The 16832-nt window shown below is 30.6% G+C and overlaps 1 protein-coding gene across 1 annotated transcript in view; it reads left to right on the top strand.

The window, feature by feature from the left end:
* The first annotated feature begins 311 nt into the window (after window positions 1-311).
* LOC122271459 (mucin-3B-like) overlaps window positions 312-16832 on the top strand; it is a 136233-nt gene continuing 119712 nt past the window's right edge. The window contains exon 1 of the mRNA XM_071182087.1: window positions 312-407. The gene's annotated coding sequence lies outside the window, so the exon portion shown is untranslated. The remainder of the gene's footprint in view (window positions 408-16832) is intronic.

A 16832-nucleotide genomic window follows, 5' to 3' on the forward strand; every position in this document is an offset into this window, starting at 1 on the left:
AAAATCAACAGAAGTGAAGAACATATATTTCGCACTTACTGGAGAGCATCAGCTTCGTTCACTGCAGCATTCCATTTTCGTGATACACGTGGACAGATAAATGATATTCATCATGAAATATTTTAGATTTCAGAAGCTACCGTTTCAGAAAATAAAAAATATTTTATAAAGAATTTTAATCGAGCTTTTAACTGCGATTGAAAATCAAAAGAGATCAAATGTATTAGATAGATCTCTTTTGATTTTCAATCGCAGTTAAAAGCTCGATTAAAATTCTTTATAAAATATTTTTTATTTTCTGAAACGGTAGCTTCTGAAATCTAAAATATTTCATGATGAATATCATTTATCTGTCCACGTGTATCACGAAAATGGAATGCTGCAGTGAACGAAGCTGATGCTCTCCAGTAAGTGCGAAATATATGTTCTTCACTTCTGTTGATTTTATTTTCTTTTCTTTTTTAGAAAAAAACTAGCAAATCCTTCGAAATAAACATTTCGAACCAATAAAATGTCTAGATCACAAACTTTGTGTCTGGCAGCTTACTTTGAGGGTCTATGCCTAAATTGTCACTGCTGTCCCCAATCCTATTTAAATTAAATGATATAATAAAAAATATAAATAATTGTATACATAGTGTGCGAAAAAAGCTTTGCCGTTTTTTTGTTTAGATCATTTGAATAGTATACTATATATTTTCAAACTGACACGCCATTTAAATAAAATTAAATGCAAGAATGCCACAGGCTACACAAAATTTAAAAACTGGCAGTTTATAAATTGCAAAAATGTTTTAAAAATGATAAAAATTAGTTAATCTAATGACTAATTCTTTTCAGTTTGCTGTTGCATGGATATTCAAGGACTAATCAAAAGAAACTGGATACTTGAGCCATGTATGCCTGCCTTGAATTTCCATTCATTCTGCCCATAATCAGAGATGCCCACTTACTCCGGACATTATATAAATATTTTCGAGTGGTAGTATTGTATTGTATAATTCTTTGTTTAATAAAATCGATAGTATTTTTATTCACCACTAATTCTAAGTCATATGCTACTCTTAAACTGTAATATTTAGTGCGAACCGATTTGTTTTTTCTCCGTAAATCTAATATTATTCAAATGCCCTAAGTAATACAAAAGCTGTTTCTTTTTTCTTTTCTTTAGATTTTGTATTTTTTTAAAATTTTATATATTTTTTTTAAATTTCTCCTCTTTTTTGTTTCTAGTTTCTTTTTTGTTTCTATTTTATTTTTCTTCTCCTTTTTCTATCTGTCTTGTCTTCGAACCTTTACCATTAACCGAAAAATTCCCCTTTAGGGACATAGGCGCAGTGTTAAATGTTAGTGTGTGTGCAAGTCATAGTGTTTTTGAATAATTAAAGAGATAATAAATGAATAAAATTTCTGCCACTTTTCACATCTCAGTCGCCCGTGGCTTTGCCTCTGGATATCTTGCGTAAGGAACACGACTTCTGGAGGAGAAATGGTTCCCATGAATTAATAATAATTGTTTGCAATGTTAAAATTCATATCGATAATTTTTTAAATTACAATCCGTATCTTAAACGTAAATGTATTATCTCCTTCTTCCAACCAACTTCTTTCTACGCAGTAAAAAGGTGGGAACTCTTAGTAGTCACTCAAATTAAAATTTGAAAAAAAAAAAAAATCTGCATATTATTAAATTGCATTAAAACTGCAGCTTATAGAGTGAAACCGACATCGAATTTGAAAACAACGACGAAGAAATATCCATTATTACGCTCAGAAACCAAATGCATTAGAAAATTTAAAAAAAAAAAAATTGTGTAGCTCATTATTACGTGAATAAAGGCTTCTTTTGCATATTTGAAAATGATACGTGCTTTTTCACGCACAGTACATTCAGACCTACTTGTAATTATGTATTGTTTTGTTTATAGTTTCAACCACTTTTTAATTGTTGAGCAGCCTACTCAAGAACGACAGAAAAACAGAAAAATTTTCATATCTGAAAGAGGAATACTTATCAACCTTTCTTCTGAACTCGCAAGAAGCCCTTATATTGTTAATTATCATCACAGCATAAAGAAAATAAATTTATCGATGTAAATCAATGAATTATACTATATTCATGAATTATTCTCTTTTCTTTCTCAGTACCCACCAGCCAAATTTAATGCTAGAAGATACGTTTAATAACCATTGAAAGAATAAATTTCTACCGAGTAACATGTACCAAATTTAAACGTTAATTACATAGATTCTATTTTCTGAAACGGTAGTTTCGAAATTTCGAACAGCCTCTGTGAATATTATTTATTTTGCATCTCTCAAGTAAAAGGAAGTTGAATATTTTATTTTCTTCAATTAAAATTACATTCCTTAAAATGATTTAATAATTTATGTACTTTAAAAATCAAAAAATTTTAAATCGTATTCACAAAAATAATAATAAATTATAAATAATTATTTGAAACTATTTTTTGCTTCGATACTTGGATAAAAAAAAAATTGTAACTGTGTGCAACATGTTTCGATGTGCTTGAAAATTTCACGAGATATTGCGAAGCACGCAGAAAGTAAAATAAAAATTAAGGGAACTAAATTTTTGATACCTCGCCTGAGCATATGGCCAATTGTAATCATTTCGGCAGAATTCGAATTTGTTGAAAAAACAATTATTAAAAAAATGTGCTGTCATACAAGTGATTTTGTTTATTAAAACAATATCTGCTGCTCGCTTATTAACTAGTATAATTCACGCAATTAACGAATAAGTATTTAAGTTTCGGCCCTTGAATCTGCGTTAAATATATTGCTGAAAATGTTTACCGCAAATGGTCTAATATTTTTTTTTCTTCTTAAGAGTTGTGGGACTGAAAAATATTTTTAAAGTTTGTTTCATTGCACTTAAGAGCTTCTCCAAAAAATTGTCGATGAGCTCATCGAATCTTTCTATTTTAATATCTTCATGATATCTTTGTTTCGTATGAACCATCTTGCATTAGTTATCTTACTCAGAACTTTGTTTTGAACAGTGTCTAGTTTCTACATTTGCGTTTTTGAAAAGTTGCCACACGCTAATGATGCAAATGCGATTTGATCATCGAAACATAATTGGTCCAAGTATTGGTGTTTTCACTGAAACATAAATTAGTCGTTTTAGTTTGATATCTAAGATTTTGATTTGGAAGTGGTAAGAGTTAGAAGTTTGTTTATTGCAGTTATTGATTTACCTTTGATATTTTTTACATGGTTATTCCAAGAGAAATTTGAATTTTTTTATCTTATTTATTTTGCCAAGATAATTCACCCTTTGCACTATTGGAATAAGATTATTGAAGAGAGTTAGAGAGCTCTTAATTGTTGTTTTCTTATTTTTTCTAATGATGAGCTTATTATATTTGTAGGCATTGGTTTTTATTTTCCAGTGGATCCATTTTCAGTTTCAAAATCTTTGTCTTGCAGTTTTAAAATTACCAATTTGTGTTTTTGGATTTATCTACTATTCCAATGTCATCGGCTTAATATTTTCGGGACGGGACAAGTCATAAATATTTTCGTATAGAACCAGAATCATAATGGAAAAAAATAAAAAGAGGTAGCTTAAATTTGACATGATTATTTTTTATAATTTAACAGTTTTGTTTTTGCTTTTACTTCAATTCTAAGATATCTTATTAATGATCGTTCTTTCGTTCGTTCGCTGTAGTGAAACTTGAGGTCTGAGATCTTACGGCCATTTTCCCATTCATCCTGAAATTAGACTAAGAAACATACATGACAAAAATAAAGTTTGGGGAGTAAAATGCAGTCCCTTTGAGAAAAAAAATGGTACTTTGCCATTATTAGGTAATAATAAAATTACAAGTAATAAAAAGTACATGAAAAAAAGTAAAATTAAAGTACAATTAAAAGTAAAATTAAAGTAAAGGTAAAATAATGGGAAAATTAACACTAATATTTACAGTTTAAGAGTGCATACAAAAGGGGGGCGAGATAAAGGAATGTGAGGATGTGTGTATATGTGTAAGTAAGTCTGGCTCTGTCAAAGCAGAGACCCGGCCGTCCTGGTAATTACCACTCGTTCCGAGTTGCTCTCTACACTTAAGTTAGAGAGATAAGCTTACCCCTGATTAAACCCCGAGGGGTTGCTCTTTCACAGGGATAAGCTGAATGTGCGTGTTTGCATCCTCTTTGAGATTTATGCAGTTGAAAATGTCATTAAAATGTGAGGTATCGTAGGTGGCGACTTCAGTAAAGAAGTTTCTGTTTAATTTGTTGAAATGATAAAACCATTTCAAACAGAGCTGCCAACTTCAACGCTTTTTGTAAAAAAAATATATACTAGTGATTGCTATGTTTGTGATTTAATGTATAATTTTTTATGCACATAAATTTTTCATCCAGACCACTATACATAAATGATTTGAAAATTCATATACAACACCACTTCGTTCGAATTCTTCCGTTAAAAATATATACCTTCCTAATGTGCAATATATATATATGTAATAACAGGGCNCACTATATATATATATATATATATATATATATATATAGTATGCTTTTTCCTGAACCTGGTAAACATGCTGAATCTCCTGAGAACTGACACCCCATTAGCCTTCTTCCAATGCTTTAAAAAAATTTCAAAAAAAAAAAAGAAGTAAAAAACGTTATTCAACACCGACTTGATGATTCAGTAAAGATTTCATATCCACAAAGCATTTCCAAACAACAACACGGCTTCTGCACACACCAGACTACATTCTGAGATGCCAACTTCCGGACACGTAAAAATAGTTAAAAATAACGGTACATAACCACAAGTAAATGTTGCAATCTTTTTACTATTTTTGCTGGCTTTTTTAAACGTGTGGCAAGACGCAAAATCTATAAAGTGGTGGATTATATAAACCTAAGAATTATTTAGAAGTAGTGGTGGGTAAAAATCTATTTAATTAAATTTATGAAACAAAAAATCGCAATTGATAAACTACCACTTCAAAATATGTATTTGCTGTCCGGACCAAGCTCAGGCATCTCTGTATATTTAATTCTGGAATAAATCAGTGTTATAGCTTACAATCCTATGTAAATGATAAATATCAATAAAACGAATTTTTTTTTTTTAGCTTTCGATATCTTATTTTCAATTCTCGATTATATTCGAGTGTGAGAAATTATAGTAGCATAAAATACAACGCCGCTCGAATTATCTTGAGTGTGCACAGTTTGGCTTGTTTAGTGCGCTCGAATTAACCCGTTTTGTCCCCAATTTATATATTGAAATGATACAAAAAGTGGTTTTAGGGAAAAAGTGGTAAAATATAATATCGAAACTAATTGTTTTTTTTTTTTACAGTTAGGGCATTCAAAAAGTCTTCGATAGATCAAAAAGTACTTGTTCCTTATAATTCTAGATCTAATCAGAAATAACTATATCATTGTGGTATCTGAGAATCTTTTAATTCACCCAGATAAATGAAAATGCTGAAAAAGTTTCCCACCACAATGAATGTATATGAAAAAAGGAACTGCCCTAAATATATGACGCTGGGAGTTAACCGGTTAACTCGAGTGCACAAGTTAAGGGGAAAAGGCTAGCTTACCTCAAGCTAATATTCCTGATCAGCTTTATTTTCTAATCTATGCTAATTTCCCCATGAAAAAAATGTAAACAAAAAACAAGAGGATACCCTAAACGACACTGCTCTGTATGGCAGTGACACCGTAGTTATTACAAAATCAATCAGTTGATTGACACGCACTTGATTTATTTCAGAAAAAAAATTAAAGACATCGCTGTATGGTGCTTTAAGTGGAAGACAAACCTATACCCTGATAAACTCTTAAATTCAAAAAAAAAAAAAAATTACTTTAGTTTACTACCATTGAGAAAAACATTTCGCATAAATTCAAATGTTGAGATTATGTCTTTAGCCTCCAACCAAATGCATATAAAATTTTTCAAATGAAGATGTTTTACGCAGAATATCACAACTTTAAAAAAATAAACTTTTTCCAACCATTTGAATAAAACAGTCGATATTCAGAAATTTCTCTTTTTTTTTCTTTTTCAGTATCCACCAGCCAAATGTAGTGCTAATAGATGCCTTCTTTAAAAATTTAACATTAGGTTGAATGGTGATTGTTACTTAAAACATAATTAAAATTTATATTAAATATATTTTATTTTCTGAAACAGTAGCTTCTAATATTTGAACTACCTCTTTTCTATCTCACCATTTGTCACGTTTGGTACTGGAATTATTCTTGTTTATACGTTGTAACTCTTGTTAAAAGTTACATTGCAGTAAACCCTGTTTAACAGAGTTGTTTAACACAAGCAATATAAATACTGCTGGATAACACTAAGAAGAGAATTAATAGCTTCTCATGAATTATTCTAATTTATTTGTAGCATCTCATATCAAAAAATTGCATTGCAGTAAACTCTGTTTAAGATAAACGATGCTGTTTAACACAATTAAAAAAATGTATAATATTTCGTGAATCACACTTTGTTTGTAACTCATATTAAACAAATGATTACTAAATCTGTTTAAGACGAATATAATCCGGCGAAAATTTTGAAAAATTACGAACCACAATTTGGATAACATTTTTATACTAATAATGAGAACTACGATTACAATTGAATTTGAACTGAGAGTACGCCATAAAGAAACTACACCCTTAACATTCTATTTAAGAAAAAATCCATCAGCTTTATAAATGTTAGCCTATGTTAGAAAAAATTTCATAATCTAAAAGAAGAATACTTATCAACCTTTCTTTTAACTTACAAGAAGACCTTTATATTAATAATTACTATCAAAACTCTCAAAGAAAATAAAATTATTGATGTATATCAATAAATTAGACTTAATTGCATTGAATTTTACTCATTTCTTTCTCAGTACCAACCAACCAATTTTATTGCTAGAAGATACTTTAATTAAGCATGAAGAACATTTACTCCATTAGTTAACGTGCGACATATTTAAAATTTTTTATTAAATAGATTCTATTTTCTGAAACGGTAGTTTCGAAATATTGAACAACCTCAGTGATTATTATTTATTTTTCAACATCTCTCAAGTAAAAGGAGGCTGAATATATTATTTATTTAAAATTACATTCCTCAAATGATTTAATAATTTATATATCTTAATATTCAAATATTTTTAAAACGTATTCACAAAAATAATAATAAATTATAAATAATTATTCAAAGCTGTTTTTTGCATAGATACTTGGAAAAACGAATTCTATGACTGTGTGCAAAATATTTCGATAAGCTTGAAAATTTCTCGAGATATTGCAAACCCGCAAAAAGTAACATCAAAATTAAGAGAACTAAACTTTTGATCGCTCGCCTGACCATATCATCTATTTGTAACCATTTCGACAGAATTTGAACTTGTCGTGAAAAGTTTTTTCTAGAAAACTTGTACTGTTATATGAGTGATTTTGTTTCTTGAAATGCTCTCTGTTGCATTAATTAACTAATGCAATTAAGAGTTTTAATTTTTTTGCTTCGAAAATGAGATACAAACGAGATAAAGTTAAAAGAAACACTTTATACAATAAATGCCAAGAATGATTCATTATTTATAACAAGATTAGATTTATTTTAAAATAGTATGCATATCTAGGTATGCCACGGGTGACTAAAATTGCAAAAAGTGGAGATGATTAAAAATTAGAATTTTAATAAAAGAGATTAAAATGTGTATTTTTATGACATACTTTATTTAAATTACCAGAGATACCAACTTGCTTCGCTTAGTAAAAACATATTTTCTTGTAATATCGAAATTAAAGTTTTTTTTTCCTTCATTTTTTGTAATTTGACTTATTAAAAATATCATAAGAAATGCAACATTATTATTGTTATCACGTGGTGACGCTTTGGAAGAGTGGAAGTAATTATCCTACTTCTATAACTTTCCTATTTCTATAACAGTTCGCAACCAATTTATTAAAATTTTGCAGAAAGCAGGACAGTTTTTATTTCTAGTGCACTTTCGAAAGTGAATTTCGTGAATTATTTTCTTTTAAATATGAACAGCTTGAAATGTAAGTCATAGAATCATAAATAAAGAGTAATAAATAAATAAAAATAAATAAATTTTCTACCACTTTTTACATTTTTCGTAGCCTGTGGTGACACGCATATCTTACGTAAGGAACATTACTTTACATTAAATGGTTTCTATGAATTATATAACAATATTTTTTTGTAATGGAAAAAAATAATATAGATTATTTTTCCATTGCAAACAAACATAACGTATCGCATCATAAACTTAAACGTGTTATTATTTTCGTCTTACCATTTACTACGTAGAAGAGAGTTGTGAACTTTCAATGTTTACTCACATTACATTTTAAAAAATCCCGGTTGGATATTTAAAATTAAATTACATTAAAACTGTTGTGGCGTTGCGGTCTGAAATGCTAAGTCCGAACTACGAATCTCTGACGTTGAACTACGTCGTTTGCAGCCGATAATTGACGTAAACCTCATACCTGAATGGAGATATGCGTGAAGGGCGAAATCAGCAAAACGCGCACAGTATGTTTTGGATATAACTTGGCCGCCTCCCCACAAATTGCTCTCTCTCCCCGTCGGTTCTAGCTAGCAGTCCGGCATGTTCTCGCCGGTTACCTTTTCGCAGTTTTTTTCTATGCTGCTTCAATGTTAAAGTGGTTAAGTTTTATATATGTTAGAATGTTTTAGTTAAATTTACAAGTTTCCAAAATGTTAATAAAGATAGTTATTTATTTAAACTTAGTGTTATTTATGAAGAAACCTATAACTGTACCGTTACCCTTCAAACTTTGGCAAGGCTGTGATCTTTTAATTGAATTTTGGTAACGGTTACCCAGGTTCAAAAATAGACAAATAACTAATGAATTACATGAAACATTTAACAATAAAAATTGAATTTTATTATAACTATAAATTCTCAACAAACACAACCCCGATCATCTCCAGATGCCTTCATGTGCACTAAAATTTCCAATTTATACATTTTTAAATTTCCAAGTGGTTATACTCAAGATAAAACCTTTCAATAAAAAGCACTCTTAAATTTCATATGCATAACATTCAACTAATTCTCATTAAAAGAGACATTTACGAAATAAAAATACTAGCTCATTCTAAATTTACAAAAACATTTAAACTTTAGGTCATTATATTCCTACAACAGATAATTAAAATTAAATAGCCAAGGCTCATCTTAAATTAGGTATCTTAATAGAAATAATTTAAAATACGGAATAAAATGCTCTTCTAAAAAGTTACTAAAAAGGTAAGAAATTAGAGTTTATAAATACACAAGGAACTGGCAGATCACCTTCTGGAACGCCCTCCTGGTTTGCTTGATTTGATTTATTGATTTATTGGAATTACATACATTTGCTGACTTGTGTGCTCAATATAGGCTTATAAGTCATTGTCAAGTAGAAAATACAGATAGAACAATTCAGAGAAAGACATCACAAAGAATACATCCAGGGTTACGGCGGGATTCGAACCCGCTACCTCCACGCTTAACAGAGCGTTTGGACCGGCGATACCGCTCGGCCAGGGAGGCCCCTCCTGGTTTGCAGCTAGACTTGTGGACTAGGAGAACTTCGACTTTATGACCGCCATTCAGTTCTTTATAAACATTCGATTTTCTGCCGAAGAATGCTCAATTCTTGCCAACTGTCTTGAACTTAGCGATATTCAGTCTATCACCTCCCGTCAACTATTCGGAGGCTTCAGATCAACTTTCTTCCAGACAACAGCTCATCCGACCAATGTTGCGTATTTAGTCGCGGCATCCAGAGACTCTATTCAAACATCAACCTTTCAGCCCAGATCAACTCACTCCGAGACTCCAGCTATATCTAAACTCATTCTCGATGATACCGGCTCAGAACACACTTCTAGCAGCCATGATAGATCCAGTCAGCGGTGATGTTTCTACCCAACATTCCAACGGGCACGATCCGCACTCCCGTCGTACTGCTTTTTCAGCCACTCTTCACGCCTCTTATACTTTTTTCATCAAGGCGAAATAATCCATACTGACCTGTTTACTCGTTCAAAAGTCATCCCGCATCCAGTGGACGTCAGAACAAAACAAAAAAGATCCACAAGAAAAACCAGCTACAAACCCATTAATACGCCATAAAAGCGATAATCCAAACCTCCTTAAATGTTAATACAATTTATATCCACAATCTACCCCAAAAATCCCATTTTAAAAGGATCAATAACAATTTCTCATGAAATAGCATAATTTTGATTGCATTTAAATTTTATCATAGTGGTGCCATCTATTGAAAAATAACCCTTCTTTAAAAAGTATTGATACAAAAAAAAAAAAAAAACTCCAATAAATTCCTATTTATTACATAACCCGTTCTCGGAAACATTTTCATGTGGAACGCTTTCCTAGAGTTAGATTTCTTTTTAGAGTTTAAGTGGGGACTCTAACAAAGATACCAAACAACCCCACACTGTAGCTTATAGAGCAGGGGTTTCCAACTTACATAAGGCCGGGGGTCGCAATTATAAAGAACCAGTCAAATGACTGGCTGCAACTCTTTATCAAAATTTTATATAGGACTCTTTTCTGTTTGAAGGAACATTAAATATTACTGTCAGATTTTTATCAAATTGTACAAAACCAAACGTATTGAATCACAAATTAAAATTAGAAGTATATTATTAAGCAACATGCACGATTATTTTTGTATTTGAATAAATATTTTCTTGGTTGCAGAACCAGAGAAATAAATTTTTTTGCGCTGTTGGTATTATAAATTTCACAGAAACAACAAAATTAGGTTTGTTTAACGAAAGAAATGTATTTTAAACCCTAACAAATTTTTTACTAAAATTATCCATAAAAAAATGACAACTAATATATTCAGTTCAAGGGCCACAAAAAAAGGCTTCGGGAGCCGGATGCGGTCCTCGAGCCGCCAGTTGGTAACCACTGTTGTAGAGTAATACCAATTGAGGATTTGAAATCAGCAACGCAAAAATATCCAAAAATTTCGTACTGAAAACTAATACATTAGAAAATTAAAAAAATTGTAATTCATTATGGCGTGAGTAAATGCACCTTTTGCATGTTTGAAAATGGTACGAGTTTCTTCGCGGACAGAACTTTCAGACAGACCAAATTATAAATAGTTGTGTTTATATAATTGAATCACTTTTTAATTGTTGGCAAACCTGTTCAAAAGCGATACGCGAGAACCGAAGAAATTTTTCGATCTAAATGAATACTTTTCAGCACTCTTTCTGAACCTATAATAAATCCTTTTTAGTACTAATTCTTATCAAAATTAAAAAAAGGAAAAAATACTTTTTTGAAACTTTCCAATGAAATAGACTATATTTAGGAATATTTATTCTTTCCGATCTTAGCATCCACCCGCCAAAATTATTGCCAGCAGATTCGATTAATATATCTGTCAAAAATTATATTTGACATTGACTTGCTTTTGTTTAAAAATTTTGTTATAAAATATATATTTTATTTTCTGAAACGGTAGTTTATAAAATCTAAAATTATTCATTATGAATATTATTTATCTGTCCACGTGTGTCACGAAAATGGAATGAGGCTGATATGCTCTCCAGTAAGTGTGAAATTTAAGTTCTTCAGGGAAGCTAACTGCTCAGCTTTCTGATGTAGTTTTAATTAAGTAGTGGCAAGTTTTTTGGTTAAACTCGTTAGAGAATAATCGTTACGCCTACTTTTTAGTAACGTAACCAATATAGACGCTTTAACGTTGCATCTTGTATGACACTTATAATTTTTGATATTTAGTGGTGAAAAATATTACTTAAAAGGAAAATTACTAAACTAAAAGTAACTTAAATTTCGCTACCACTAAAAAATACTACTCCACAAAGCGGAGCAAGTTGGCATCTCTGTGTTCATCACTTCTGTTGATTTTGCTTTTTTCTTCTTTTTTTTAGAAAAAAAATCTACCAAATCCTTCGAAATAAAAATTTCGAAAGCATTAAATTGTCTAGATCACAAACTTTGTGTCTGGCAGTTTACTTTGAGGGTCTATGCCTAAATTGTCACTGCTGTCCCCTATCCCATTTAAATTAAATGATATAGTTAAAATATTATAAATAATTTTATAAATAGTGTACGTAAAAAGCAATGCCGTTTTTTGTTTAGATCATTTGAAATGTATAGTATATATTTTCAAACTAACACGCCACTTAAATGAAATTAAATGCAAGAATGCCACGGGCGACAAAAAATTTAAAATCTGGTCATTTATAAAATGCAAAAATGCATTAAAAATGATTAAAATTAGTGAATCTCATGACTAATTTTTTTTTCAGTTTGCTGTTGCATGGGAATTCAAGGACTTCACTAATCAAAAGAAGCTGGATACTTGAGCCAAACATGACTCAAGTCAATTCATGCCTGCTTTGAACTCCCTTCATTCTGCCTATAATCAGAGATGTCAACTTAGTCCGGACACTATATAATTATTTTCAAATGGTAGTCTTTTATTGTATAATTCTTTGTTAGTAGAAGTCGATAGTAGTTTTGCTCACCATTAATTCTAAGTCATATGCAACTCTTAAACTGTATTGCTTAGTGAGAATCGTTTTGTTTTTCTCTCAAGATTTAATATTTGATTTCCAAAAGACGAGTCAGAGAAATGGTGTAGTCTATTCCAGTATTAGTGATTGATTTTGATTATTTGCGAAACTGTACTTCCTAGTTCTCTCTCATTCATATCCGCAATTTGTAAATATCATATTATACATATAATTCGGAATTTTCTTTTTCCTCGTATATAATTCACATTATTAAACTTTCAACTCAGACTTAATTCATTCGTTGCCTATGGTGAAATACTTAGTTGAAGAGGCAGGTGTCGTAAGGCAGACACCTCGATATTTACAGTTACATTAAAGCATTATAACGATAATNGAAATTCATGAAATGAATATCAATAAACCTAACATAACATTTGAATTTTTCTCTTACTGTATGGTAATTAAATCTACAAATTCAATTGTATAGGCCTTTCTATATTCCTTTACATGAAAAGAATATTTAAATATGCCTCCGGCATTTCTTTCTAAGTCTGCTTTGAGTACAGATTTTCCACTCAGGTACTTCAGAAATAAAGTCAAAAGTAATCAGTGAATTAAATAATTATATTTTATGATCAAAAGATAAAATGCATACGGTTTTGAAATCTTTGTAGTTTTGCTTTAGTTTAAATGCAAATAAAGGAAAACTAAGATTATAATTTGATAAAAAATAGTGTTTTATTATCGTTATTTTATTTATTTTTTTCGATTTCAGACATTAACTATTATACATATTACATTGAATTCAGGTGCAGTAGTATGATATCATATTTCAGTTTACAAAAAAAAAAGTCTAGTGATTGTATTTAGCAGGTATTAGTTTTTATTTTTGTCTTTTATCTCATTTTTTATTTCATCAGGCTCAAACGGTTTTGGATTTAAAATACAAAGTTACCCGAACGTCTAAGTATGTATCATAGTTTGTTAAAGTATAATGAGTATAGCCAAGAAGCCTATAACTTTACCCTTATCCGAAATATTATAAAAGCTATTTAAAAAAAATTTTTTTTTTAAATCGTCAGTTTGGTGACATTTTACCTTTAGATGAAAATTATTAAAATCAATGCCTTATTCTCATTTTTTTTACGAATTTTTACAAACCCAGAGAGTATAACTTTAACGTAAGTTTTTTAACAATAGCTTTACGGGACGCGTCATTTTGACGCATTTCAAGTTATGTGAGGAAAATTATAAAACCCGTTTGAATTTTCATTTTTTCTCTTTTTATGACTTTTAACCATTGATCGAGGTAAATATATATTGAAGGCTATATTCTTCAAAAGTGTTGAAATATTGAAATTCTCTATGTGTTGTACCTATCTCTACGGATATGCGTCAATTTGACGCGATCATAATTTACACAAAATTTTGAGTAAACAAGCAATTATCACATCAATAATAAATAGGAATGTACCGACAATATTTCAATTCGTTATCCGATATCGTTATCTCAAATAAAACAAGCGATAAACAACTGTTGCCGATAAGCAATAATAGAAAGACAAACGCAGAATGTCAATTGATGTCAGATTTTGAAATTTCAGTTGCTTAAATTTGAGTATTGAAACATAAAATACTAGAATATTTCAGAAATATAGATCTCATATCTTCATTTTTTTCTTGTTGTATACAATTACATTGGTTTCTAAGTGCACAGATGCCAACTGCTCTGGATACGCCAAAATAATTTTAAAAAATGGTAAGTAACAGCTAAGTAAATTTGGAGAGTATGAAGTGGTGATTCATATAAGCCTACGAATTATTTAAAAATAGTGGTGGATAAAAATCCACTAAATTGAATTTATTAAATTAAGAATCACAATTATATGTATTCTTTCATGCGTCAAATTGACGTGTGTTCGTAGAGATAGGTATATTGTTTATTTGTATTTCGATCCGCTCTATTTAAGGGCATACAAGAGCAGATAGGTACGAGGGTTGTAAACTAAATAGTGGCAACTTTACCTTGAAACTCACAGAAGGGTGGGCATGCACAAATAGGATATGGGAACGGTAAAGTGGACCTCTTGTCGATGTGTAGAGTGCAAAATACAGTCGATCTGCTTAGAAGGGTAGTTGTTGTGTGGCGTTAAAGTGAGGAGTTTCGTTTCCATCGCTCTAAAGCATGTTTTTAAAAGGCTTAATGACGAAAAAAGACGAGATGCTTGAACCTATCGTGCTACTGTCCTATTCGGTAAAGCATTTGCGCCATAGGCTTCCACTAATCCTCGATAGCATTCTGTTGCACTTTTGCCACGGGCAACCTCGATTTTAACCGACGACCGCTGATCACCTTTTGAAAACATGCTTTAGAGCGATGGAAACGAAACACCTCACTTTAACGCCACACAACAACTTCCCTTCTAAGCGGATCGACTGTATTTTGCACTCCACACATCGACAACAGGTCCACTTCACCGTTCCCATATCCTATTTATGCATGCCCGCCCTTCTGTGAGTTTCAAGGTTAAAATGCCACTATTTAATTTACAACCCTCGTATATAAGAAACGTCCGTAAACCTTGTGATTTATTGGTTCATGCGTCAAATTGACGTGTGTTCGTAGAGATAGGTATATAAGAAACGTACGTAAACCTAGTGTTAATATAAAAGTATTAGACCACAATCCCATTTTACTTTCTCAAAACTGGTATTTTCCTCCATTTTGACCTTTTGCGGCATTTTCAGATCAAACATTGCGGATGCTGGCTAAAGATAAGCTGAGCTAACAGTCACGAGTCAGTTATGAAACTCACAGCAGTTAAAATAGCGTGCTTTTTGTTGTTATTTTTTTTTAAAGTGTAATTTCCTGCGCCCACAGAGCTTTTGAAAAACAATCCTGAAAATAGACGTGGTCTATTATTCCTATCTGATTTCGAAATTCTAGCTTGTCCACATTAAAAAAAAAAAACGATTCCAAAAATGTTTTCTTATAATTTTCTAAGCAGATAACGCTTCATATAGGGGAAAATGTGTTATAAGAAAATTTTGTATGCAAGCGTATGTCACAAAAATTTGGAAAATATTTTTGAGATATTTTTTTGCGGAAACCAAGTTAGGTAATTTTTCACAGGCTGTCTTCTCTTATAAAATCAATTCTTTATAATGAATAATAAACAATTTTTATAAATGCAAGCCATAACCGTCACAAATAGTTTGCGTATCACTATGAGATTGAACGACTTCTTAGCTACCTAAAGAAATTTCAGAAATTATCGACATAAAGTAAAATCAATCAAAAGAATGAATAAAATATCAATGGCAAGAATAGAATGTAAACAAAAAGAATATAAAAAAGAGATTTTTACGGTGCGAAAGAAAAATCGACGAAAGAGACAAAAAATTAAAATTTTTTGACATTTTTGTATGGCATATGGTATCTATATATATATTTCTTTTACACGACACCAAAAAAAGCCTCATTACAACTCCCCGAATGGCAACGTTAGAAAATCGACCAATGATGAACAACAAAAAAAAAATGCCTTTTATTAAACATGAAGAATTATTTAGAAATGTTTCACATGAGCCATTTTGTTATTTTAAAGCATTTTTTTTACGAATATCTTCATTTAGTAATCAACTTCTTATGCCTTTTTTGACAGTGAATATTTAATTTAAGAGATGCTAGAAAATTATCAAATACTTATGAATTTCGTTAAGTGTTTAATGCTCTTTTATTTTCTTCTAAGTAATGAAGTACATCGAAAATATGTTTCCTTCTTTTTGAAATAACATCACTATTTCAAGAGTGTACATTCTCATGTGAAAAGTGTGACCAAAGATATAAAATATCTATTATTCATAATGGCTAGCTTAAATATTATTTATGCGTGACTCTTAAATACGCAATTCTTCTTAACTGACAGTCACGTGGGCATTTAAAATTACGTCCCTTGACAGACCCTCGAAGATTTGTACCCATTAAATTCGAAAAATTAGTTGTTTAAGAAATCTGTTCATGCGCTAAACTAACGTAAAAAGTAGTTGCCAGGAATCGCCAAAAACTACAGTTTTTTTTTTGAAGTTATACTTCTTATGCGACTTCCAACAAGGTTGCGTTAAACGTTTAACGCTACATTTTTTATTGGCCAGGAAATCACGTGGTAGGATCCAGTTTTCCCTCATTCATTTCCACATTGTTTTGGTTCTCACTAGCATAAAAATAATAAAAGTATTGTTTTTCGATAAATAT

The sequence above is a fragment of the Parasteatoda tepidariorum genome, chromosome 6 (genome assembly GCF_043381705.1).
Source record: "Parasteatoda tepidariorum isolate YZ-2023 chromosome 6, CAS_Ptep_4.0, whole genome shotgun sequence".
Classification (NCBI taxonomy): domain Eukaryota; kingdom Metazoa; phylum Arthropoda; class Arachnida; order Araneae; family Theridiidae; genus Parasteatoda; species Parasteatoda tepidariorum.